Raw genomic sequence first — 24,872 nt, 5'->3', positions numbered from 1 at the left:
GGCTGTGATTAATTTCTTTAAGACTATTGATCTGAGGGTTCCATTACTTTGAATGGGATCCAGGAGGCTACGGGAGATAAAGCCAAAGGGTTTCCCACAGCCGGGGCTTATTTCCAGCAACTGCAAAATATTTCTTCCAGGAAAGCAGCTCTTCCAGCTCTAGCTGTTCCAGTCATTGATCTCTCAACACCCAGCTCCTGCCGCGGCAATTAGTCACTAGTGTATAATGAGATCACAATATCCTTAGTAAATTATTATAAATCATGTTTAAATATAACAGAAAATTTTGTGCTAAAAGAGAGCATAAAAATAAAAATTTTAATTTAAAATATTGCAAAATAAGATGGTCTAATTGCTGCATAAAAATAAAAATATTCATTGTGTATTACAAAGATGATAATGAATGAAAATGATTAGCCAGTCAATACTTATTTTCAAATAAATATTTTTATCAATTGGTTTCAATTCAAAACAATAATAATGGTGTATTAGTGATATTATTTTTATCGAGTACTATCACATTCTGTCTTTTATTCATAGAAAATGGTAATAGGGACCATAGAGCTCATTCACACCACATTTACAAATACTTAAATTAAAAGACAGCAAAATAAGAAATAGAAGAGAAAAATAAAAAAATACAAAAACGAATTTAAACCCAAAGGAAAATAATATCTTAAGCTCAATCGGTATTAATGAATAGGTATTATAAACCTAAAAGTATGTAATATTATAAAATAACACAGGAAATTAGTTAATAATAATAGAGTAAATTGCATGAAATTTCAAACTATTTACATGTGCTATTTCGAAATAAATCATTATAACAATAAAAAAAGTTTCATCTAAATCACAAGAGCCGTTTTCTCAGGGAACGTAGCCAAAAAAGTTTAATAGATAACAATAATTTCAAACTATTTATGTATGCTATTTTATTTATAACATGCAATGCACTCCTAATAATCGGCTATTTCTCATGAGATATTATTATAGCTAATAAATAGAAAAATATAAACAATTTTTAATTAGTTGACCGTATTTTATTTATAATTCATATATATGTTCGAAATGGTAAATTGTTTACAAAATAAAAAAAAAAATAAAGCCAAAATTATAAACAATTAAATACAAAATAAAAGCACCATCTCCATCAAAATAGATATAAAAGTAAACAAATTGGAACAGTTGAATAATACATAAATAAAAAATAATTTACATTGGAGAATTCAATTTTACATTACATTTATCATCTATATTAAATAGAATAATATCTATCTCTATATCTCTACATTCATTTGTCATCCCGTTGTTTGTATGTGTTTTCACAATATTTTCTTCCTCACTATATCATTTTTTTTTTTACATTATTTTTTATTAATTACATTTTCTGACCTTAGCTATTATCATAAAAACAATACAGATTTGTATTCGTTATAATTCATTGTTGAATTAGTTAATACTATTATATATTATTTATTTCTACTTCCATATTGTTTTTTTTCTAATTTACACTGTTTATATTTATATTATTTTCTATATTTCATCTTATACTGTTTTGTATCTTATTTATTAAGCCCTGATGAAGAACAGCGATGAGTTTTGTAGGATTTTAATAAATAGTTTCTTACGTTTATTGCCTCTATACTGATCACGCCTCACAGGCCAACTTATCTATAAAGATAAATATATAAAAAATATAAATTAAATAATATATGTAAATAATTTTATATTACTGTTGTCTAACCAGCTTTTTTGGCAGCATTTAGTGAGAAAACTGCTGCTGTTATTTAGGCGAATGTTTCCTATGTTGTTTATCCCATTTTCATAGAATTTGTCAGTTTCCATTGTTGTTTTGACGATCCGTAAAAAAGATACCTGCAGGAGATACTGATTTTTTCAATGATTGGCACATAAACACAAAATCGTGTAATAACATCTTTTATAATTTATAAAATCCGAGCAGTAGCAAAAAAAAAACTACATTTTTTAATATAATTAATTTGCACTATTTTTCTCAATAATTTATTATTGTATTTTCTCTTAATTAATCGATATAATTTGGGGTTATCAACACTCATATACTGCAATCATAATTTTGTAATAAATAAAAAATAGTTTATACATATACACTCTTTTAGCCAGAAGATTAGAGTAGGCTTGTGTGCAATATAAATTCTGTAAAGCTATATTGTTTAAGATTGACTACATAGTGATAGTTTTCGGTATCCTATCGACATGATGACAATAAACCTAGCATAATCTGTAGGCAGCGAGTAGGAAACATGATGAATAAAGCCACTATACAATTGGCATTACATTTGGTAACATGAAACCTTAAAAATAATCAAAATACAACAATATATCAGAACAAAGTTTCCCACCCGATTATCGTTGCATTAGACAAGGTGCGATAAGGTAAAATAAATTTCAGAAAATAACTTTAAATTTTAATTTTACTTTTCAATTATTAAATGTAATATCACACTTCGTATAGGTAACGATAAATAATGAGAAGATACAAACATTTTTTTTTTTTAAACAGGACATTTACTTTATCAAGCCAACGATAATGATAATACAAAAATTACTAATTAATTATCTTTCCTTTACGGGCAGCTAAAATGAAAGAAATGAGAGTGAAAGTGATGACCAAGGTTACGGTTCGAACTTGGGCCAATATAAATTTTTAGGTTTTTATTTCTTGGTTCATCATGATCGCTATTATCCACTATCCACCACAGTATATACAGCAATGATAAGTTAATTTTTTTTATTTTGTAAATTTTTAGTATTTAAATGGTATGTTATTTGATTTTTTTTTTTTAATTTTTAAAATAGCAAATAAAAATTTACACACAAGAGTTTTAAAACCAACATATTTTTTATCTTTGAAATTTATTTAAATTATTAATAAAAATAAAGCAGAGAACAGTCATTAAGGTCGCATTTTCTTCTGTGAACCGCGACCCATGAAAATGTTAAAGCCATCTAAAGACACTTTTCATACACCAACTCAACATATATACTAATTTTCAACTCTTATTTTTTTTTTTTATGGCACAAGCTTCAAAATATTCTCTAATCGCAATATAGTTGTAGCGAACTAATAAGATGAAATAGTGAAAGGGCAGCTTATACACAATTTTGTTACCAAAATCTGATTCAAGCGAGAATTTGAAAAACTTTCCAGTTCGTGAGCAATAAAATAGAATAATGTAAAAATTAATAGAGAATACCTTACACAGCCTAACAGTCAATGACAATATCTGGCGAGAGGTTTCCAACGGATTTGCCAGTATAAGGAATATAAAAACGGACTGTAAAATAATAAAATTAATAATTCAACAAAAACTCAAATAAATATAAAGGAGAAATAAAAATGTCGATAGTAGTTGCAATATGGAAAATCCATTATGTTCACTCACACCGGCTGATTTGGCTATTATCTTATATACCGTTCACATAATTCATTCTTCATATTTTTTTTTTGTTTATTATTTTAATGATGATAATTAATACAATCTGCCACAAATTAAGAGCATTAAGGTATTGGGGTTCAAATATATATTCATTCGATATATACAGAAATAGAATAATAAAATAAAAAAATAAATATAAATGATTACACTGTACTTACTAAATTAAAAATAGTAATAATAACAAAATATATAAATAACAAAAATTACTATCATGATTTGTATAAATAAAATATGAATCTACATCAAAAATATTATAAAATAAAACTGATCAAATAATAAAAAAATATATAATTTATGTTCAAGGCAAATAAAATTAAATTTAAGTAACAATAAAATAAACACACATTTGCACATAAGAAGGAAATATTTTCCGAGGCTATATTATAGCCTACATGAATAGATATAGCGTAGGAATTCATTTTATTGAATTTGGGCTTGAAGGCTTCTTGCCATAGACATGACTAGCTATCGACTGAATCAAAATCATACAACATGGCGTTTCGATTAATATTAACGAAGGACAGGGAGAGCGGCGTGGACTAACAGCGATCCGGAAGCTGGGTCTGAGGATGTCAGCCGATGGGCTAAGATCGATACCTATTAGCCTCGATAGGCGTAATTTAACCCCCCCCCTCCCTCGTCCTGCTAGCGGCCCTTTAATTGGCTTTTAATCACAGGCAACCCCTCCACATATTTACCTTTTTTTCGTCGCGTCAACAAAAACTGTTCCATTATTAATAAATAATAATTTAAAAAAAAAAATCCTGGTGATCCCACGGAGTATGTAAATAGCGAATAATATTGTGAAATAGTGATAAATAAAAATGACTACTGAATCCAAAGATTCGTTACCGATACTACCAACCGTTCTCTACATATATCTGTCCAATAATGCCCTTCCAAATCCAAATTTATTAAATCAGTCTTAATGCAATCCTCCCATTTACGTTTCCATCTAGCGGACGTTTACCTTTCTGTTCAGTTTTTATTAACACAAGTCCTACAACCTCAGAGGCCCATTTTATTCACCACATTGCTATAACCTGAATAATATTTACCGGATGCAGTGTAATTAATTTAGTGTTGTGTAACTTTCTAAATTCTCCTGATATCTCATACTTTTTCGGTCCCAATGTTTTTCATAATACTTCATTTACAAAAATCTTAAGGCGCTGTTCTTAAGTTAGTGTAAGAGACCACATTTCAAGGAAAATAGTTTTGTAAATCTGTCTTAAATTTTAGGACAAAATGGGCGAGCTAGGTAATTTTAAAATTGAAAAAGAAGTGCCTTTTTCAACATGGCTATTATTTCCTAAACAATTATGTTTTTTTCTAGTTTCCACGGAATCTTAAGCCTATCTGATGGGAACATAAACCTATCTAACTGCATTTTGTAACAGTATTTCCTCCAATATCTATATGAATGAAATTGCTACCGTTGCCACTGCTAACCATATATTTTGTTTCTTCTGAATTAATTTCGAAACTTAGTTTCTTACTGGAGTTCATCAAAGTAGCTGTATTTACGTAACGATAGTTAATCAACCACACATATCTATATAATCAAATAAATTAAAAATTTTTAAAATATATTTTAAGGAATAATATAAATAACGTTTGTATATTATAAACAATGCAATGATGAAAGTGTTCACTAATCCTTAAAAGACTTACTTATCTTAGATATTAATCTTAAAAGACATATTTATCTTAGATATTAATCTTAAAGGTAGTGAATTTATTATATTTAAAAAACAATTCATTTGCAGTTAGTTAATGATGCATTCAATAGCAACAAAATATGGAGTTCATATAAACAAAGTGAATTTTTTTAATTGTATTAAGGTGACCTGCGGAAGTCGCGGTATTTCTCGGATGTATTCCTCTTCAAGATACGGCAGTAAACGCTATCCACAAAAGAAGAACAAACCATCTCTTTATTACTATTTTTTTCTTTATTACTTTTTTTTTAATTCAGTTTTTCAGTTGTTAAATTAAAAAAAAAAATCATATAATACATTTCCCTTTCATAAATTTAGAAAAATCATTTCAGAATCTACTTTTATTCTTTATTAAAAAATACTGAATCATTTAATATCTCGGTAATACCTTTAATAGACAATGAAAAAATATATAAATATTATATGCCATGTCTCGAGATTCCTTATTATAAAATGGCTTAAAACTACTAACGACGTTGAGAATGCAGGATTACAGAATAGTCCAAACCTCTTTGTTTGGCCTTTCATAGTTTTATTACTAGTATAATGAGATTATTGTAAGTGTTATTTTTAAAACTCAAGATTTCACCACATGTTGAGTCACAGTTAAAAAGCAATAGCATTTGGTGAAACTATAAAAGTAGACCACAATTTGTTCTCTAGGATTTTTGATCAAAATATTTGTTTAACCTTGAAAAGTATTTGAACCAATTCATACTGGACACCCTGTGTAGTAAAAAATTGTTGGGTTTACATAGGACCAGTTAACAGAGTCAGTTGTTTTATTTTATCTATTAAAGGTTTCTTCTTTATATTATACTTCTTATTAATTTAAACAATTTTAATTACTTGTCTATTTCCACTCCTACTATTAATCATTAACAAAAGCCAGTAATTACAGTAATTATTTTATAGTAACTATACATAATACAAAAAAGTATGATAATAAATACAATAGTAATATAATAATTATACCCAATGAAAAACATTGCAAAAAAAACTCTTATTATTTTTCTGAATTGCAGGTAAAGCAAGAAGGGGCCGAGGGTTTGGTTTGTCACAACAACCAAAACGCACGGACGCTGCCGATATGGTAAGTACATTTATTTCATTAATATTATAGAATAGAATATTTATTGTTAGTAAAAAGGATCACGAAGAGGGGTGTGGAAAAACAAAGCGTTTATATATTTACTAAAACTAGGTTCGTAGGCCACTTAAGATGACGGGTTTTGCATATGTAGCTTACTAAAAAGTGCAACCTCCTAAGTCCGGATTAAGCCTCGTAAAGTACCTTAGGTAATAAGGGAGTATTCAGTACTATTTAAAAAGAAATTTTAAGAAGGACGAAATTGAATTGAATTTTTGAGAAAAAATTAGTACAGATGTGGAAAACAATAAAAAACATAAATAGAAAATTTATCCCAAAATGGACCCCTTGAAATTGGTCCAAATGTTTGGTTATTTTTTTAAATATATAATAGAGATATATTATTTTTCTTAACAACCTAATCTACAAATTGGAAAGTAGCATAATAAAAAAAATACATCGATTTTTTAAAATATTATTTTCGAAATCCCTAGCGCTTGCTCAGTCTGGCGAAGAAACTAAATATAGGAAACAACTGGAAACTTGTGTAATTCGTGTTTAAATAAAATAAATTGTATTCAATCGGTCTCAAAACACTCTTTATTTCTTTAAAAATTTAACGTTTCGGCCATCTTCAAGGACAATCTCAAATATTAATTTACAACACCATGAATCATTTGCAGAACTTTAATAAACCTTTTGTAGAATAGCTTGCAACATTCTTTATTTCTTTAAAAGTCAAACGTTTCGGCCAATGCGGCCATCCTCGAGGACAATTTTAAATAAATTTACTAAATAAATAAATAAACTATTGATAAATAATTTTAAAACTTTTTATAGGCTATTCTGCCCAGGTCACCAATTTCAGTCAAAATTACCCTATTTTGTCAGTATTCACATTAAGATTAAAACTACTAATAATAGGTTGTGATAACAAAGTATAACAGTGTAAATTGATTATAATTAAAAAATATTAATGTTTATATGAAGAGTGACGAAATAGGGCAATTGTAACTGAAATTAGAGATCTGGCCAGAATAACCTCTCAAAATTTTAAAAATTATTGGTGTGGTTGTAAATTTATCTTTAAGATTGTCCTCGAGTATGACCGAATTTGCTGAAACGTTGGACTTATTACCAGTCTGAAGAAAGTGGAAAGATTATATATTGTATAATTCTTTTAGAATTATTTCCGCTAGGTAAAAACGTTCTTATGAATACATTGTCTGAACTATACCTTTATCATGTTATTCCCAAAAAAGTAAATATAAATCCGAATAATATAATTAAAAAATACTGTTGTTTTTAGAAAATTTATTTTATTTTTCCACAGCATTGCAATGTCGATAGCGTCATACTTTGTTTTGAACATAATGCTTGAACTAAATCTTTATCATATTATGCGCCAAAACTAAATATAAAAGTTAAAATACATAACTAAAACTTGTTAAAAAATACATATATATTTTTTATTGTAAAAGTTTAAAAATATCATTTTCAAAATTCCATGTGTAGCGAAAAAGCTAAATTTTGGTAAAAAAAAACAACTAAAAAATGGTTCTTGTAAACTTATATTACCTGAACTATACATTGGTCATGTTATGCGCCAATAAGTAAATATAAAACTAGTACAAAACCAAATAATGTAACAAAAAATCCTGGTGTTTCAAAAATATTTATTTTATACGATGTATTGTGTCGATGATAGCGTCATATTCTGTTTTGAAGATGATGCTCGAACTAAAGCTTTATCATGGTTATGCACCAAGACTAAGTATAAAAAACAGTATAAATAAAAATACATAACTCTAACTAATAAAAAAACATATAGAGTATTTTAAACAAATTCATTGTAGATTTTTACAGCATTGCAATGTTGGTTGTAGCTTCACATTTGGTTTTAAACATTATACCTGAACTTAATCTTTATCATGTTATGAGCCAAAAAACTATATAAAACTGAATTATATAACTAAATAATACTGTGGTTAAAAAAAAAAATTACAATAAAAAAAAGTATTCTGTTTTTAATAGAATTTATTCTAAAAGAAATATACTTTAGTTAAAAATTGATTATAAAAATACAGCATTGCAATGTCGATCATAGCGTTAGTTTTTGTTCCTATTGGACAATATTTGTGGATTAAAGATACTTTCATCTTTGAAATTGTTTTAAGATATTACTGCTATTAAATATTCCTTTACAGCTTCCAATATTTCTTTATGAATTAAAAAAATCTCACATCCAATGTCTTTAGATCATTAATTTAAGTTGGACTACTTGTGCTATTTGAATCAAAAGGCCTTTGTTTAGTATTTGCAAAGAAAGAAACTAGCATTAGCATCGATTAGTTCCTCAAAGTTGAGTTCATAGATACCTCCACGTCCATTTCGACTATTACACCACTTACTAGATGAACCTTCCAATCTTACTATTCATTACAAAAGATTACATGATACATGACTGTAATAAGGCCAATCTGGACTTACGGTGTTGAACTTTGGGGCTCCACTAAACCTTCGAATTCCTCTCGTATCCAATCCTTACAATCCAAAATCCTCAATGCTCCTTACTTTTTCACTAATAAAATCATACATAAAGACCTTAATGTGCCATATGTACCTGATCTAGTCAGTACCCAATGTCACTCTTATAAATTCCCTAGCCACCCAAACCCACTAGTTTCTAACCTTCCTCCTAAAGAGGATGGCTACAAGACCTGCATGTAAATGTAATGTAAAAACGTCATTAGAGTGCTACCAATGAGTACTTTCTCTACACGCCTGTTTTACTTACATCGAATTTACTGAATGTATTATTATGTACAATTGTAGAATTCAATAAATATATACATAAAAAAAAGTTTATTCACCCGAAAATGTTTGACGTATCATCCTCTTGCAGGTCAGAATATAAAAACTGAGCCAATCTTGTAAAACAAGGTTTAGTCTTTATCCAATAACAAAAAGCACTTGATTTAATAAAAACGTTTATCTATAATTTTTATTCTTCGTCGTTGATACCTTTTTGATATGCTGAAAGTTTAAGAAAACGTCTATTACATTGTGTATTACATACAAATATTATATTAGAAATTAAAATATAACTGTATTATAAGATAAATTATTAGATATCCTCGGTCTTCAAGAAATCGAATAAATACGTCCCCAAAGTTTTCTTTGTTTCATATAAGAAAATGGTAAAGGTTCTATAACCACACTTAACGATCAGCAAAGTACATAGTTATGAACCTGGGTATCATCAACAACAAATTATTTGCCAGTTTGCTGACCATATGAAGATATTCTTTGGAATATATCCTTGCAGGATATTATCTGTTTATTCACTATTTTTGTAATTTAACTATCCATAAATTCCGATCAAATTAAACATATCATTTATTCTTGATTTTTCAACATACTGAGACACGCTAGATTCATTTACTTTCTTAATGAGATAGTGAATCTGAAAAACTTCTTTCTCCAGTCGCGAGTCTAACACTATTCCATTATTTTCGGATGATCAAATGTGAGTAATATTTAAAGAGCCTTTTAACCAGATGAAAGCATTTTTTTCCTCCTGGCAAAACACTGAGGAGCCATTTATTGTCGAGAAATACTTAGAAAGAGTCTGTATAAAATTTGTGAGACCAGTCTTAAATTGCGAAGACATGGTCCTTATCGTGTACGAATGTCAACAGTTCTCAGTTGTTTAAAAGAAAAATCTTGTTTGGCTCTGTTAAGGATTGGGCCAAGAATAGGCTGAAGCACACTGTAGGGCTGTACCAAATTTATCGGGAATAGAATCTGGCACAACATACAAAACTATCAATCTTGGGCATATTGCAAGAATGAGATTATAGAGACTCACTCATTAAGAAATTATTGGGTTATTATCATCATCACAGGAATTACAACCCGACTGAAGGGGGGTACTAATATACATTAGTAAGACAAAACTTTTTGCTTTCTTTTATTTTGAACCGTTGGATTATTTCTTAAACCTTTCATAACATTTGAATGGGCCCTGAATCGCGTTTGGTTACTTATGTTAACGAAGAAGCTGAAGGTTGACATAGTTACAACATGGCATGAAGGAGGAGGGTGGCACAAGAATAGGGAGGATGCCATACATTATTCATCAAGTGGACACCTCGTTGAAGATATTTTCATTTCAGTCGACCCCAGTATAAATTTGACCAGTTCCAAAAACCCACGCTCTATTATAGCCCTCAACCCTTTTCGCCTGTACTAAACATTCAATAGATCACTATACATTTTTTTTTCGATCCCTACAAAACAGGATTACAATAAATTAGAAATGGAAAATAATACCAAACACTACACATTTCTAACCATCCCAGTATTTAAATAGGCCTGATAAAAATTCCATTTTTAAATATAATATCAATAAATACATTTAGTAAAGGCGCAAATAAATATTAATTACCTTTAATGTCCTTTTAATTTATATTTAATAATAAAAAATGAAATATTTTTCTATTTTTATTTGCTGTTCTTCGTCATGTGAAATAAGCACATATATATCTATTATTAATTAAGATGTTTTTCATTCATATTTGGGCAAATTTTTCCAAGTAAACCATAATGGTTTCTATTCATCCCTCTATTCTCAGTCCGCTGGTGTTCCTCAAGGTAGAATCCTTGGTCCCATCCTCTACACCGTCTATCCAGCTGATATTCCAACCAATCCTAACACTATCCTCACCACGTATGCCGATGACACATGTGTGCTCGCTGTTAATAATAACCCATTGATTGTATCCCAAAATCTCCAATCCCATATCACAGCCCTCGAAGATTGGTGTCGTAATTGGAGGGTTAAGATAAATTCCAACAAATCCCATCAAATCACCTTCACCCTTCGTCGTAAACCTACTGACTGCCCTGCAGTTTCATTTAATGATGTTACTCTTACCCCTGTCGAACAGATCCGCTACCTTGGACTACATTTGGACAAGCGATTAACCTGGAATCCTTACACCAGACTGAAAAGACAGGAAACTGCACGTCGATTTCGACTATTACAGCACTTACTAGACAAACTGTCTAAATTTCCAACACATTACAAAAGACTGATCTACATGACTGCAATAAGGCCAATCTGGACACATGGAGTTGAGCTTTGGGGCTCCACTAAACCTTCGAATTCCTCTCGTATTCAATCCCTACAATCCAAAATCTTCAATGCTCCTTACATTGTCACAAATAAAATCATTCATAAAGACCTTAATGTTCCATATGTAACCGATCTAGCCCGAACCAGATATCACTCCTTCCATTATAAACTCTCTAACCACTCAAACCCCCTGGTTTCTAATCTTCCATCCTCTTCCATTCCTGACAATCCTCCGAGGCGCCTGAAAAGAAGATGGCCACGAGACCAGCTAATGTAAAATGTCATTAGAGTGCTACCAATGGGTGGTTCTCTACACGCCTGTAATACTCCAATTTAACTTAGATCAGATTTACTAAATGTAATATAATGTACAGTTATAAATAGCAATAAATAAATATTAAGAAAAAAATATTTGGACAAAATTTATTATTTCTTTTACTAAGTATATTTAAATTATTAATTAGAACCCCATTAAATCCACATCGTAAATAATCAAACTATATAAGTATAAAATATTTATATTCATTATGCTTATGAACAATTCTAATTTTGGAGGCCTTTTTTTTTAACTTTAGACATTTCCAAACTTATTTTCCTTACTCCTTAGGCCCAGTCACCTTATTATAATTCTTTGGTGTTATAATGGTGTATATATTGGTGTATATATTCTGTGCAAGTATTATTTGATATTCTTTTTTCTTGGAGCTTTAATCTTATTTTTAAACTGCAGGGATGTCTGTGGATTGTTAAATTTATTTTTTTTTTTCACAACTTTTAACTATAGTATGTGCTTCATAAAGAGACTATTTGCTGTTAAAGAATAGAATTTCCTATTCTTTGTGATAATCCTTTCTTGTGATAGTCACTAATTTGTTTGAAAAGATAGCTTCGATAGTTTGTCATAACTGTCCAACCCAAAAAACAGGTAAAAATTAATTATGTTGAGTTCTGAAGACCTCCCTTTGGTCAGCAGGAAAATGTGGACCATTTTTAAATTTTTTTTGGAACTACGCCATGTTTAAAAGTAAAACCTCAAAAAAAGGATTGGAAATAGTTAACATTCCTTTTCTTGCTAAATCGAAAAGGTTCAATATTGAAATAAATAAACCTAAATGAACAGAAACTGCTAAAAAACCAGTTGCGATCGGTGAAAGGATCGATAATTTGAATAATTTATATTTGCTGGTGTCAATAATTGTGTCGAGGCAAAGCCTGATCATATCAGAAACAAGTCTTGGATGATGGTTGCAGCAGTTAGAAGTTGTAGCTCTACAAGAAAGTCAAAAATAAGTATCTTTGCTAAATATTTGTTTTTGAAAGCTAATAAAATAATAATAATGATATATATTTAGATAATATGTAGTAACATCTTCACTTCTCTCTCTATCTCTTAGAACCCTGATGATTAGAAGTGAGACACCGAACTTACATGTGAGTACTGCTATGAAAATCAATCTACTTCATGTTGTTCAACTCGAGTCATCCAAAATAATTGATCAGCAGTTACTTTACCATATGTTTCAATGATTAAAGGAATTACATAAAATTTGCAATAAAAATTTGTTATTGTACTCTTTTCAAGAGATATATCAAAATTTATCAAAAAAGTATTTGAAAATCGAAAATGGACGAAAAAGACCCCTCAATGGATCTACCACCAGAAATTGCCTGCATCCATAGGAAATGGAACGTAAGGTTAGTAGCCTACCGGGCTTTGATTACGCATTTTCAGAAACTCCATCCTTCCTCGGACGAGTGGGTAATTTATAAGAACGTGATACCCAACATCGCTGCAGAGACCTTTCCAGCAATTAGGGAGCAAGCTCTAGAAACAGTGTTTCACTTCGTACAAAAATGCAACACTGCCCGGTTAATATCCTCTGAAGTTATTCACTCATTGCTCGACTCGATCCCTAACAATATTAAACCTCGGGCCAAATATTTGCTTGAAAAAATTATACTACAGTTCGTCGAAATTGGCTGTTCCCGAGATGTTATCGATGAACTTCTGAGAACAGCCTTAATAAGCCAAGTTCCTAATGTTGCGATAATATGTATCGAGATTATAACAAAAATAATATCAGTATTCAGCCCAACAGCAATAGACCTTGCGTACGTCTTGGAAACTCTCCCATATCTTCAGGAAGCAGAGGAATTGGAATTCAGATCTGCGACAAAGGCGCTGATTCTAGAAATTTACTGTTGGCAAGGAAAAGAAAGCATAAAAAACGTTGGGCAAATTCTCAATCCTTCGGATTTGAAGGACGTTGTGAAAAAGTACGAAGATGCGAAACAAGCAGGACAGCTGAAACCCTCTAGACCTGTACGAAATAATAAAAATAGAGAAAATGGTTCCCGCCGAAGTGACAATACTTCATCAGATCATGAAACAGACCTATTGAGACAAATAAATGACGAATTCTTCAGAAAACTGGAATCTCCTGAATGGAATGAAAGAAGAGATGCATTAATGGAGCTTCGAAAGCTACTCGAGGACTCATTCAGACTGAAGCCAGGTAACTATGAACCACTTCTGACAGCCTTGAAGAAAGTCATCACAGAAGATCAATGCGTCATTGTCGTCGGCTTGGCCATTTCAAGCATAACCGGGATCGCCAAGGGGCTGAGGCAGCAGTTCAGTCCCTACACGATAGGAATTTGTCGCATACTGCTCGAGAAGTTCGTCGAGAAGAGACAAAACATAACGGAACAGCTCAGGAAGGCACTCGATGTACTTACTACCACCACGTCTTTCGAATCTCTAATAAAAACAATAAACAGTTGCCTGGGAAATAAAAACCCAACTATAAGATTTGAAACAATACAATTACTATCCAGAATGTTCAAGAATTCAAATAGGCACACATTAAGGAAACCAGAATTCGTAGTTTTGTACAAGTCCTTAGTAGATTGTCTACATCATGGGCAGCTGATCATCCGAGAGAAATCATTTATTGCTTTAGCTATAGCCTTCAAGATAGCTGGGGAAGGAGTGATCATGCCCTATCTGGAAAATATTGATCCTGGGGTCAGGCTAAGAATTAAAAATTACAATTTAGACCATGATTTTGAAGAAAAATATAACGAAATCAAGTACAGAAATGTAGCAAAAAAAGAATTAAAAATTGAAGACAAGTTGATCAGAAATGAAATTTCTTCAGATTCTAATGTGAAAGAAAATGAAAAAAGTCAGAAAGAAATAAATAAATTTGTTTATCCTTCAAGAGGAAATTTCAAAACTGAAAATCAAAACGCTTTCAAACGAAGAGTAATAAAATCGAAGAGAAGAAAAGACAGCCAACCCGTACTTAATTATAAACGTTGGAGTTCCTTGAATCCGAACATTGGATTGGAAAAGTTGTATGAAAATAATGAATCAGAAAATTATATTATTAGTACAGCTGATGTTACTAGTCCACATAAAGAGCACCGGAAAAAAGAAAACCTGAAAAAATACTCTTACCGAAAACCATATGCACTACAAAGAAAGGATACCAGCCTCGTTTTATCCAAAGATAAAAGAAAGAAAAGGAGAATATTTTCATACAAAAAGAAAGAAATTCTTGATGAATGTCCCAAAGAAGCTGTTTTTGACTCTAGCGATCTAACAGGGGATAATATAATAATGAGTATGACAAATTTGTCGAATAATCCAATAAAATTACAACCTGAAGTAGCTAACAATAAGCCTTCCCAGGAATATAAGAAGGAAAATCCTAAGAAAAATGATAAAACTATTAAAAGTACCAACATATATTTTAATGCACTGGCAACGTCCCAGGATGTTCCGACATCTAGTAAAGAAACGGTCAAAATGGACGCTATGACACCATCAGTGTCTTTGAAAGAGAATAGCGATGTGAGCCAGCCGGTGCAACAATCCGTGCAAACACTGGATTCAACTAAATGTGGCGAAGGGTTCATTGTCTTGACTGAAAATGAAGTTAAGAAATTGTTAGGGTTAAAAAGAATTTCCACTTTTAGTGATGACTCCTGTAGCGTACTCAACGATTGGACTTCAAAAAAGAGCCTTTTCAAACGTTCATATAAAATATTTCAAGTTTCAAAAGGTGCTACAGACAGGGAGACGCAAACATCATTAACCGCTGTTGAATCCATTTCTGAAATTGCCCCTGAAGGCGGTGTCATCGACTTGACTAAAACTGTAGATGTGATACCTACACAAACCGCATTCGTCAAGATAGAGGAGAAAGGAACGGATCCCCGGCACATAAAGAAGTACAACAGGGGGACTCAATACATCAAACTTGCGCAAGCCGATATCCTCGACACTAGCTCGGACTGGCAAGGAACCAAACAGCAGAAGACACAGCCGGACAACAAGGGTAAGGAGACGCCTCTTAAGATGCAATCCGTTGTCATGAAAAAAATAGAATACCGGCGATCTGGCGACCGTCACCCCCTAGAAGTGGACCGTTCCAGCAGGCGGACGATGCAGATCAACACTTTCACTGTTGCGAGGTCGGATCCTGTCGACATTAGCAAGAACACCACGGAATCACTGACGTCCGAGGTCACTACTAGCGCTAAGGAAACGAATGAAACTAAACCTAGCCAAGAACGAAACCAAAGCCTTCCGGTGAAAGATAAAAGACAAAAACAAGTAATTTCTAAATCAAACAACAGTCGAGATTCGATGTTGAAAAATTCGACTAATTCCAAACCTATTAAAAAAGTAAAAAGAAAATACACGCATGATATCGGAGTGGCGACAACCAAGGAATCCATAAATTGTACACACAATGACCATAGCTGCCAAACAATAACAAGGCTGAAGAAAACCGAACGTACCAAGCACCACTCGCTGGCTAAAGGAAAACCAAAAAGAAATGCCAGCCAAACGCCACTATTCATGAGCTATATGTCACATAAAAGTGATCTTTCCATTTGCTCTCATCACAAAGGTCGTCGCTCTACATTCAAGAAAAAAAAATCAAAATTCATATATGAAAATAATAACGACACAAGTTCAGGTTCTTGCCGAGAGGGATGCAACTTTTTACCATTGGTGGCAAAAAGTATTATGGGTCATCAAGATGAACAAAAGGAGAAAAAAAATAATAATGCTTCAAGACAGCATAATAAACATAATCATCATAAGTATAATAAAGTACAGCGAAATACTAAAAGAGGAAGCAGGTCAAACCACAATGACACAGAACAGAAGAAAAGCGAACATGCTCTGAAAAAGAGAAGCTCACATAGATGCTATTCTGCAGGGAGCAAAGGGAGCCAGAACTTGAACTGCGTCACGGATGCTCGGGATATGGATCCACAGACGAAGCAGATGGTGATTAAAGAGCTCCTGAAGGTGTGCGACATCAGCCAGGCCACCTTCGACAAGATGATACGCCACAAGGTGTCGCCCACCAGACCCTGCCTCTTCGCCCCCAAGTTGCCCGTCCAGAAAAGTACCGACCACTCCTCCCCCGTCGAACAGGAGACGACTGAGGATCACAGCGTCAAAGAGCATAGGGCTTGCACCATCATCTGATTAGATAGCTTTATCTGAGTACGGCCATAAGCAGCAGAAACCGCTTTATTTTTAAAAGCATTAATTATTTTTACATTAAAAAATCTATTCGTTGAGTTCAATTTAGCAGGCGATTAAAGATTACAAATATCATCCATCCATAAGGCTTAGTTAGTTTAGTTTAGTTAAAAAGCAATTAATAAATTGGTTCAGTAAGTAAGGCACTGTACTCTCAACTCAGGTAATATCATATATTATAAATCAGCCATGGATTGAACTGGGTTCGTAGACCCTCCCTGTGGCACACCCAGTTTCTATAAAATGGGTTCCCCTTGCCCGTGGATAAAACGTGATTGTATAGTGTAATAATGTCCACATCACACACTTGTACAACCATTGGTCTTGGAACTTAACTTCCTTACTAAATACTGAAGTCAAGATCTTTTTTTTTTTTTTTTCTTACCTCCTATTTTATTTATTTAAACAAATACAATTATATATACTACTTAGAACTAAGGATTATATATACATTACATACAATTTATCTTTTTTTGCCTTACGGCATTATAAGATGTTACAAGCTTGGCCGCTGAAGCGGTATTTACATGAGTGGCTGGACTGCCAGGGGCTAACAAGGAATGGGGAGGGACCATTCCGGCTGGTAGTATTGAGGTGTGGGTGACTTCAGGCTGCAGAGCCAGAAGTCCTTCCCTAGGCGAGGACATCGACCAAGGAGACCGTGCTTTGCCACCTCCCAGGTCTTGGAATAGGGGATTGCCACAGGCTTTCAGCCCATTAAAGAATCTGATGTCCCTACGGCCTATGAATTCCGGCACTGAAGGGAGTTGGAGCTAATCTCTGATAACACTATTCCTGGCCCTTTGGAGTGTGGTTCCTCTGACTATTCGCCGAAGGAGGGAATTCTGGAAGCTCTGCAGTTTGATTAACGTAGAGGTACCGCATGAGTGGTGCGCCATAGAGCAGATTCGGACGTATTATTGCCTTGTAGACCTGCAGCTTAAGGCGGAGCGAGATCTGCTGTGAGGTAAGCAGGTGGTAAAGTCTATACGAACTCTGTCGGGCTAGCTTGAGCCTTTCCCTGACGTGACTAGAGAAGGTAAGGTGCCTGTCAAGAGTCACGCCGAGGTAGAGGATGCTATTAGAGAGTTTCCAACCCTCACCATCCAAAACGAACTGCTGGGCTAGCCTGATTTTCTTGCCCTTCTGGAAGGACATGACAATGGCATCCATCTTCGACGGATTAACCTTGATCCCGTCCATCTTCAGATTAGCTACAATGGTTGCAGAAGCAGTCTGTGCATAGCGTAGGGCCAGTTCAGCTCTCATGCTGGAAGCTTAGACACCGATATCGTCGGCATAGGCTGCTACCACTGCATGTCGATGCTCGATGGCGACAGCTGGAGCCGTGAAAACGACCAACAGTAGTGGTCCAAGCACCGAGCCCTGAGGTACTCCGCAGGTGGTGGGGACTGGAGGCGACAAGTCTTCACCAACTCTTACGACGAACGATCGTCCACTCAGGTAGTTTCTGACCAATCGGCATAGGGGGGCGGGAAACTTGAACTTCTCCAGTCGGCGCTCTCAAACGCCTGGCTGCAGTCTAGTGAGAGGAAGGCAGTCGCATAATTGTTCTTCATCCGCTCTATGGTGTGGGCTTCACCAGATGATGTTCACAGGCGACACCTCTTTGGAAACCAGTCTGTTCGGGAGGTATTATATCGGCTTCTCTGCAGTGCTCCATGAGTGTCGGTGAGTGCCACCACTGAAGATCTGTGCTGCTGCAGAAGAAGCTCGATTTCAGCCTGCTTCGGTGAGAGGCCTCTGATATTATAGTTGATGACCAGATGCTCAGTCATAGTGGCGAGCGAGGATCTTGCCCATCATCTCCATGAGAATCGTCACCATGCCCATCATCTGGTCCATTCGGGCAAAAAGTTGTTCCATGGCAGGCTGGCTTGAGGCACTGGTCACTGGGGCAGGCTGTGGTAGCGGCTGTTGAGTCTGCTGAGCGGGGGATCCTCCCATCAGCTCGGAGAAGGCGATGTTGCTTTGGACCATCCTGTTGGGCAGTTGTCTTCTGGGCTGCGCTGGTGGTGGTGTCGGGGCTTCTCTCCTGACCCTCTTCTCCACGAGGTCTATCTTCACAGGGCACTCCTTTGAAGTCGCCATGTGGCCAACTTCGTCACAGATGGTGCATTTCGGTGGGCCGGCCAGTGTACACTGGGCGAGATCGTGATTTTCGCTGCACCTCAGGCATATTATTTTCCGGTCGCAGTACCGCATCGTGTTCCGAATTGCAAACAGTTCCTGCACTAAACTGGGCAGCCGAAAGTCAAGATCCTTCTTGAATTGGAGTTATACATTATTGTGGAACTAAAAAAATGTTCATGCAAAACTAAAAGTAAAACTTGATAAAGTTACATGTTTAAATATTACTTAAATGTTTTTGTATGCATGTTAGTTTATAAATAGCTGTCATTAATAAATAAATGCTCATTGAAATCTGACATTGAATAATATAGCAAGCCTTTCCAGAGTCCTTTTGGTATTTTCATCTTAACAGTAGTTCAAACTTATTATTTTTCGCAGAATATTCATCCTTTAGGTCATAATATCCCCATAATAATTTATGACCATATACCTAATGGGAGGAAAGCCATTGATCAATCCTAAAAAAAATCAGATGTCAAAAGAGGCCTAAATTTGAAGGAATAAACACAAAAGGGGAAGTTATTTACTCGAAAAAATTTATGAATGAATACAATAGCTGACTTATTAAACAGAATATTAATTTCATCAGCCCTTATCATTGCAAGTTTGATAAAGGCAAATCGTCCAGCTCTTTTCATTCAGTTATTGAGTATGATGAAATTACACCATCGAAAAAAAAGTAATTATATTTATCATTAATTAAACAATTATGTCAGCTGAGGGCTCGACAGTGAATAATAAATTTATTATATAATCTTATTTATTTATTATAGTATAAAGTTATTTATACTAACGTAGCAAACAAATTATTTCCCTGACAGGTATCATCTTATTTAATAATTTTAGAAAGGTTGAGTATGCCTTGCCCAATCAAAATATGATTGCCAGTTAATGGAAGCATAACTAAGTAGGCAAACTTATTGAAATAAAGTCTTTATAATGAGGATAAAATAAATAAGCATTGAGTAAGACAAGATGTGACTCAGTAATAGCCCTATAGATAGAGCTAAGGGAGCGAAGAGGGATTGCGACGGCAGGTAGCTTGTCTGTCAATCAGCTTCTTCTCTCCTCTCCCCTTCACGACCGCTGAAATATTGCCCGCTCCCATTTCTTTCATCCCAAAGGTAGTAAATGAGCCCGGATCCAGTCTGGTTCTCTTCTTCGGGATAATTACAGGTTCGGCAAATGTAGCCTACCACAACACGTTCCTAATCTACATTTCCATTTCCAATCAAAACATACATATGCTAATAATTTAAAAAAAAAATAATTTCTACCTCATGGAACACAGAAACACATTTCTGGCGGCCTTAAAACTCCTAATAATTAAGAAATTAATTTATATATGAAACGAAAGGTAATTTATTTTTCTAGTTTTTCGTTGACTCGTAGACTTTCATGACTCTTAAACGGATTATTAAAATTTAAAAAAGTTATACTATAACAAATTTACATTTATTTATTTTTTTTTTTCAAACCCTCTAAAACAGAAATAAAAAGTGAATTAGTATGTGCATTACTGTGAAAAAGAGAGAGTAATTCGTGTTGTGTCTTACCTTTTACTACCTATGGTATTTTAAGGTTACCTGTTATATTTAATTTTACATATGAGCTATCCATTCAAGGAGCTATTTTGAGTCCGGCGGTGAGGGGCCTCCTCGTGATGTATCGCAACATTTATTTATTAACCATTTATTTATTATCAGATTGCCCTAGTTATAACAGTTTGATTTAGTTTTAAAAATGAACTTAGGGGGGAGGAGAGGGGATAGTGCTGTCTTATGCAAATGATATCTTATTTACAATATAAAAATTATTGAACAGTTAAAAATAACAAAGTTACACTATGTAAAGTAAATATGGGTGGAACATGTGACTCGATGCAATCCATCAGTTGCCTCTATACAACAATAAATGCCAGTATAGTTGGTAAGAGTTCTCATAGGAGGCGAATAGCAGATGGATAGGCAGAATCAACAAAGATGCGAAAGGGCTGCATGCAGCAAACTGGAAAGCAGTAGTCGAAGACAGGCAGGTGTAGAGAAGGTTGGTTCAGGCGGCCAAAGATCTGCAATGTCTGAAGAGTCATCCAAAAAAAAATATACCAATAGCTCTCTACTCTAGGCCTTAGCCTTTGGTCAGATAGCATCCGTACGATCGCCCATTTAAATGGACGAGGCGAAACAAAAGGTTCGACGTTTAGACATTACGGGAGAGTGGAATGACGAGCTCGCAAAAGGCCAATTAAAAAAAAAGAAGTTTAAGAATAAAAGATAAAACTAACTTTAACAAACAAAATATATAATTTGTAAAATAAATGACAGTTAATAAAATTAAAATCAAGAACGCAATGCAGACCATTAATTTTTTATAAGCTTTTTCCAACACGACTCAAAACAAGTATTGCCAGCCAGTTTTTTGATCATTTTGAGTCAGTTTAGAACTGGAATAGATTTCAAAATCTGACTAAAATTGGAAAAAGGCGTGAACCCTACTTGCTAGCCTTATTCATCTTACTTTTACCACAAACACGTACAGCTAGTAGGATTGGTCGATGTACGGCATGTCACAATATCACAAGAGGAGATAAAACAACAAAAATATTAGAAGGGAATCCTTTCTTGTTGTCAACCCGTCCAGCTAAATCCCATTTAGCGACGGTCTTATATTACCTTTGAAATATTTACTTAAAATGGTAAGAGCAATACTGTAAAAGTTGTTGAAATTGGAAAACAGCGTAAGTTTACATTAAAAAAATAATTTGAGAGTAAGAAATAGAGGAAATTATAAAACAAAATAAATACAAATAAAGAGCTTATAGCAGGGTGTGTTGCATCAGCTTCGCCTTCAATCTTTACCATGAGGCTGAATTTCCTACTTGTTAAGTTACTACGCACTTAACTGAGATTGGAATTTGGAAACCGTTATTTGATGAAAACATCTCTTGATTCCGATTGAATCCCACAAGGTGCCTATTACTTTCAAACCTAGGTGCATCTACTGCGATTCTTAGCACCTTGTTTTTATGATTGTTATGTTTTTCTTTTTATAGAGGATACTGCTCTCTAAACTTCCATACAATGAGGATAGTTGTTTCTGGTTTTAATATAAATTTTCTGTCGACAATAGAATACAACATTGCTAATCTTGAGTAGGTTTGGATTAGTTTAGCATTAACATGGTGATTGCAATTAAGGTGGCGTTCCAGATGAACTACGAGGTATCTTACTGCTTCACTGTATCATAGTAACAAATTAAATTCCAAGTGGAATGAATACCATTCGAGAACCACTTATTAATTAATTGAATTATTTCGGCCAAAAAGTAGCAGTCAATACTACTTTAATCAATAGTAAAGTTCGTTTAAAGATAATACCTTCTAAGAAATTATAATAATTCTACAGATAGATGAAATAATATTTACCAATCAGCATAATATAAATATCGTCGAAGCATTCTCCCTAATCTATGGAAATGCAATGGAAACAATGTAATATTTACTCCTTAAAATATGGTAATAAATTGGATTTTTAATAATTTATGATTTATAGTTGATTCTCTAAACAGAGGGAATCATTGGATATAGCTTTCTATAGCGGCAAATACTGCACCTATACTGGCAAAAACAGCAATGTGACTCCAGCTTCGGCAGTACATATATTAAAATTGGAACCAAATGATTTGTTTTACCTCTTACTTGTAAAAAAAATATGGGAAATTAATCCAAATCCTGGTAAATTAAAAACATAAACTTCAGAGTAGCCAAAGAATTAAAACTTGTAAACCGACGAAAATATTTTGCTAAATCTGAAATGTGAGTAGAACTATATATAAGTTTATACTTTAAACAGAAACTCATTTCCAATGGTCTTAAAGCGGTTTTATAAACGAACTAATAACGAATGTTTAGGTATTTCTTTTAGTTTTTGCCTGTTATAACCGCAAATTTTGATTTATCGTTTATACTTGTCCACGCTCTGGGGAGAAGATGGTGAGTTAAAATAAAAATATATATAATCGAAAAAGCAAAAAAAATGAAATAGAATAATAAAGCATAAATCACTCCTTAGACGCCATATTATTTTTTCCTTGGAAATAAGGAAAACCTCGAAACGATGACTCCAATATACCCACAATACACCCCTGTATAAACAATTATGATAACTGGCGAATATCTTTACATGTACATATCAGCAAACCTAGGGGTTATACCTACCCACCTGTGGAATTATCGTAATATTAAGCGAACAACAATAAAAATGGAAGTAAATTAACAAGTTGAAAGCAGTGTATAAGCATAAGACAGAACAGCAGAACTATATGAAGTAAAGTTTAGTAATAACAAGAAATATATTTACACAGAATGAAAAAGGAAAAAAAACATTCTTAACAATTAACCAAACAAACAAAACTTATAAGTTGACTTGAGCATAAAATAAAAATAAACCAAGAGGAACATAAAATAAAGTTTAGTTTAAACCCCACATAGTCTTTGGGGTGTACTCCTCGCAGCACACAGGGCTGTCCGAAATCTCTTTTTCGGCCACCGTCCGAATGAAGATGACCCTTGCCACCACTCTCCTATCCAGGGCGTGCTGAAGAAACGTGGTAGGGCGCACTGCACTATATTAACACTTCTAGTGTTTATGTCCGCCCATTGAAATAGAACACCATAATTAAGAAAAACAAAACACGTGATAACATTTCTTATATGGTTTCTTCTAACACCACTTCATCTCGAACAATCATAACGTGTTCAAAAATCAACCGGTAACTTTCAGAAAACCAAGCCCACTTGTCTACACCGATGTCGCCAGTGTTTTTATTTCACCATGACAACCGTAACATTGTAAATTCTAAAATATTAAGTCCTATCGAACTGATATTTAATAAAAGAACATTTTATTTGTACCAATACGTAACAATACCTTTAAAAATATTTCGTTTTCTGTTTTATGATATTTAATGTCCAAATTATTAGATTTTTTTTTTAAATAAAATAAAATGGAAATCAATCTTTATACTAGGGATACTGTGTCCCCTAAGAATAACAAGTTGGAACAGTTTTAGTAGCTCTTGTATGGCTACATCAACATTTGATCATAATTAAATGAATCTATTACAATATTTAAATTAAATAAAATATGAACAGAAATACATATTTTCCATGCTTATATTGTTTTCTATTATTCACAAGTTCGATAGTCTAAAAGATAAATATATATGTAGTTGGTGTTTGAATGATGTTAAGGAGAAAGCTTTACGAGTGGATAAGAATATGGAGTTCCAAAATGAGGTAGCTCTAACAGGATTTTTCAAAGATTTTTCAATGGGCAGGGTTATAAAGATCGGTCGGTTAGGACCTTATGTTTGACAGTTGCATGAATAATCGTAGGGTGAGGAGTTCAGTGATATAGGAAGGTTTGTTTTTTGTTATTAGCGATTGAAATATAAATATGCCAGGGAAGTACTATAGACTGGGATATAGACTCATTCAAAGCATAATTTAAATTTTTACATTATAATACTTTGGCCAAGTCACACCGTTCAGGGATAAAAAGAAATATGACCTAATATGTAACTTAATTTAATCAATTAGCTAAGTAGTAGGGGTTTTAGGACCACAAGAAATACCTTTCCCGGCTAGTTATTGGAGGAAGTTATTTCCTTCTTTAGGTAGACCTCTAAATTAGCAGGAGGCAACGTACTCATATAA

The 24,872-nt window shown here is 33.4% G+C and overlaps 1 protein-coding gene across 2 annotated transcripts in view; it reads left to right on the top strand.

The window, feature by feature from the left end:
- The window catches only part of LOC106683558 (cubilin), a 285,361-nt gene that overhangs the window by 70,690 nt on the left and 189,799 nt on the right, over nt 1-24,872 (top strand). For both annotated transcript variants that reach the window (XM_067048435.1, XM_067048436.1), the window contains exon 2: nt 6,226-6,293. The gene's annotated coding sequence lies outside the window, so the exon portion shown is untranslated. The remainder of the gene's footprint in view (nt 1-6,225; nt 6,294-24,872) is intronic.

The sequence above is a fragment of the Halyomorpha halys genome, unplaced genomic scaffold (assembly GCF_000696795.3).
Source record: "Halyomorpha halys isolate HHAL.00 unplaced genomic scaffold, Hhal_1.1 Scaffold494.1, whole genome shotgun sequence".
NCBI classification, from domain to species: Eukaryota; Metazoa; Arthropoda; class Insecta; order Hemiptera; family Pentatomidae; genus Halyomorpha; species Halyomorpha halys.
This window is presented reverse-complemented; position numbering and strand designations above follow the sequence as displayed.